We start from the raw sequence: 4,236 nt of genomic DNA on the forward strand, positions 1-4,236 counted from the left end.
ACCCAGGTGGCCTGGGAACAACTGGAGTTGCTTACTTCCAACGAGGGACTGTTGGGTGTGGCCAGCTTCAGCTTTTTTCGGTTTCTAAGAACTGTGTCTTCTCAGATTCTGCTTTGAGGAGCCGGATAATCCTGGAAAGCTCCTCAGGACTGGGCCTTGTGTCCGGACGCTAGTTCCAGGGAATCCAGGTCCAAATGGGTACTGATAGCCCAGCTGCTTTTGGGGACCAATGAAGACTGTCTGCTGGACGGTCAGTCTTCCTGTGGCTTGAAAGGTGCTGGTTCACAATATACTTCATTGCTCAAGGCGCTCTTCGGAAGATCTTACACAGCTCAAAGTAGACCTGATCTTTCCGTGTTGGAATGATAATGACAGAATCCCGGGAAGTTACAGACTTAGACCCTCCAGCTCAGACTTCGCCCCAAGACCTCCTGATAGTGAAGGTGGAAGAAGAAGACTGCACCTGGACGCAGGAGTGCAGTCCACCAACATTTGAGACTTTTTACCAGCGCTTCTAGCATTTCCAGTACCTTGAAGCGGCAGGACCCGGGAGGCGCTCAGCCAACTCCAGGTGCTCTGCTGTGAGTGGCGGAGGCCGGAGCTGCACACCAAGGAGCAGATCTTGGAGCTGCTGGTACTGGGGCAGTTCCTGAACATCCTGCCCGAAGAGTTCCAGACCTGGGTGCGAGAGCATCACCCTGAAAGTGGGGACGAGGCGGTGGCTGTGGTAGAACATATACAGAGAGAACTTGAGGAAGGCAGCCAACAGATTGTTGCATGTCCTGAAGTGCTGCCCCGGAAGACGGTGCCCGCTGGAACGGTGCAGGAAGCCCTCAGTGAGAAGCTCCTGCCCGCGGACAGCCAGCCCAAAGAGGAGCCCCAGCAAGCTCATCCTCCGCAGGAAAATGATCAGGAGCCCCGGAATGACAACCTGGAATTTGCAGGACCGCAGATTTCTGACAAAGCCGAATCCCACGGGATGACATCAGAAAGCACTGAAAGGAATGTTCCCCAGAGTCCAGACTTGGCAGAAGTTAGTGACTTTAAGGGCATGGTAGAAGGTGGTGGGGAGATGAAGGCAAAACCTTCTCAGAAAACAGATATTGCTAGGGAGAGAGGTAACAAATGTAACGATTGCGGTAAATTTTCCCTTCAAGCCTCAAACTTTATCCAGCACCAGCGCATCCACACAGGAGGAAAACCTTTTAAATGGGGTGAATGTGGAAAAGCTACAATCAGCGTGTGCACCTCACTCAACATCAGAGAGTCCACACGGGTGAGAAGCCCTATGTCTGCCATTTATGTGGGAAAGCCTTTAGAGTGAGATCTCATCTTGTCCAGCATCACAGTGTCCACAGTGGAAAGAAATCATTTAAGTGTAACGAATGTGGAAAGTGCTTTGGCTGGTGATCACACCTTGCTGGACATCTGAGACTCCACACCCAGAGAAATCCCATCAGTGTCAAGAATGTGGAGAAATCATTTTTCAGTATGTCAGCCTAATCAAGCATCAGGTTGTCCACATGGGCCAGAAGAGTGAGAAAAATGGTTTGTGAAGAAGCAGAGTTGGAACTTAAGAGTGTTTGAGGATAAGAAGCTCAAGTTACAAAAGCAGCCTTCTAAGTGCGATGTATGCAGAAAAACTTTTAATTATGGGACAGACCTTATTCAGCATTACAAAACTCACTCAGAAGAGAAAACCTATGAATGTGATTTATGTAGAGAAAATGTGGACCAGTGCCCTCACCTTCAACAGCATCAAAACTATTCCAGTGCAAAATGCTATCAATGTAATGAATGTAGAAGAGGCTTCACACTGAAGTCACATCTTAATCAGCATCAAAGGATCCGTACTGGTGAGGATCCTTATCAATGTAAAGAATACGGAATGAGTTTCAGCTGGAGTTGTAGCCTCTGAACATCTGTGAAGCCACAAGAGAACAGATCCCTTAAATACCTGAAGTGTTTAAGTGTTTCTCTTGTAGAATGACTCTTAGCACTTTAAGAGAGGCCTACCAGAAGAGCACCTTGCTTGTCTATGAACGAAAACAAAAACTGCAAGCATTTTCTCTTCTTTTCACCATCAAATCTACAGATGTGTTGAAATCCTTCAGCTAGAATTCAGCCTTTAGCAACACTGGAGGATCCATGCTAAGTTAATAACTGTTTACTTCGATCACTGGAAAATGCTTTTGTTAGCATCTTCATGATTGAGAAATCCACTGAGAGCCTATGAATATATAGTGGATGAAAAACCTTCAAATAGCACTCATCGATTGAAACTCAGATAACTGGCACTGGGAAAAGTCCTGCAAGTGCAGTAGAAATAAGCTTCATTTGTAGTTTCCATCTTGTTTGAGAACATATCTGTTCAGGGAAGAGCACTAGGAAAGAGAGGCTTGTTCATATGATAATCTGTCTTGGTACTTTAGCAGTGAACCGTCTCTAGAAATTATTCCAGCCCTTGGCCAACTGACTGGAAGAGATCTATATTTGTCCCCATTCCAAAGAAGGGTGACCCAACTGAGGGCGGAAACTACAGAAACAATATCATTGATTTCACATGCAAGCAAGATTCTACTGAAGATTATCCAAAAAATGACTGGAACAGCACATCAGCAGAGAACTGCCAGAAGTCCAGGCTGGGTTTAGAAGGGGTCATGGTACTAGAGATATTGTAGCTGATGTTAGATGGATCTTAGCTGAAAGCAGGGAATACCAGAAGAATGTATATCTGTATTTCATTGATTATGCAAAGGCGTTTGACTGTGTGAATCATAACAAACTGTGGCTGACTGTGAGAAGAATGGGAATCCCAGAACATTGAATCGTGCTAATGCGAAACCTATATTTGGACCAAGAGGCAGTAGTCAGAACAGAGCAGGGTAACACTGCATGGTTCAAAATTGGGAAGGGTGTACTCCAGGGATGTGTCCTATCTCCATACTTTTCAACCTGTATGCAGAGCAGATTATCCAAGAGGCTGGGCTCTATGAGGAGAAGTGTGGCATCAGGATTGGTGGAAGATCTATTAACAATCTGTGTTATGCAGATGACACAACCCTGCTTGCCGAAACTGCACTTGCTGCAGAGGGTCAAGGACTACAGCCTTCAGTTTGGACTGAGGCTCAATGTCAAGATGACAAAGGTTCTCACCACTGGACCAATTGGTAGCATCAGGATGGATGGCAAAGAGATTGAGATTGTTCACAGCTTCAGTTTGCTTGGCTCCATGGTCAACACTCTTGGCACCAGCAGCCAGGAAATAAAAAAAATGTATTGTGATGGGAAAGTCTGCTGTTAGGGACCTCTCTAAAGTACTCAAGAGCAATGGTGTCCCTCTGGAGACTAAGGTGCACCTGATACAGGCCATGGTCTTTACAATCACTGGTTATGCATCAGAGAGTTGGACAATGACTAGGGAGGATAGAAGGAGAATTGATGCCTTTGAGCTGTGGTCCTGGAGAAGAGTATTGAATGTACCCTGGACTGCCAAGAAAACAAACAGATTCATCCCAGAGAGGGTTAAACCAGGCTGCTCCTTGGAGGCAAGGCTTCTGGGGCTTCGTCTGACATACTTTAGACATGTTGTAAGGAGAGACAGGTCCTTGGAGAGGGACATCATGCTTGGTAGGGTGGAGGGACAGGGCAGGAGGCGAAGACCCTCTATGAGGCAAACTGATTCAGTGACTGGGGTAATCAGGATTGGTGTGTCAGGGGCAATGTCATTGGCACAGGATAGAGCAGGGTTTAGGGCTGTTGTACATAAGGTTGCCATGAGTAGCAAACGACTCGATAGCACATAACAACAACAACAATAGAGTCCTCCAGTCTTTCCTTATATTATTAAACCTTTTAGGGGAAAAAATTGACTTCAAGGTACTTCTATTTGGAAAAAAAAGGAGTTTAGAGATTGGAAGGCATTCCTGCTGCCTCATCATTCCACAGCATCTCCATGAAGCACACTCTACCTTGTTTTTGTTTTGTTCTAGTAGCTAGTAAAAGGAAGGAAAATTCAAGAAATCTAAGTTCAGAAGAAACTGCTGGTTAATTCAATCTTAAGGAGAAGGAATAAAGGACCTTAGGAGAAAAAGGAAGACTTCTCAAACTGTGGTCCAGTTTACATTCCGTTACCAAGAGGGATATTACAAGAGTGAAGGTAACCTAAGTTCTTGGAAGAATTCAGCTTACTTGAATTAAGCATCTTGGTCCAAGGGTTCTGATTCCCAGTTGACT

The 4,236-nt window shown here is 45.5% G+C and overlaps 1 pseudogene; it reads left to right on the plus strand.

Moving 5' to 3' along the window:
- The first annotated feature begins 362 nt into the window (after positions 1-362).
- LOC102851739 lies at positions 363-1,961 on the plus strand (annotated as a pseudogene).
- Positions 1,962-4,236: the final 2,275 nt, after the last annotated feature.

This window comes from Elephantulus edwardii, unplaced genomic scaffold, assembly GCF_000299155.1.
Source record: "Elephantulus edwardii isolate Elephantulus edwardi_28Jun2011 unplaced genomic scaffold, EleEdw1.0 scaffold00007, whole genome shotgun sequence".
Classification (NCBI taxonomy): Eukaryota; Metazoa; Chordata; class Mammalia; order Macroscelidea; family Macroscelididae; genus Elephantulus; species Elephantulus edwardii.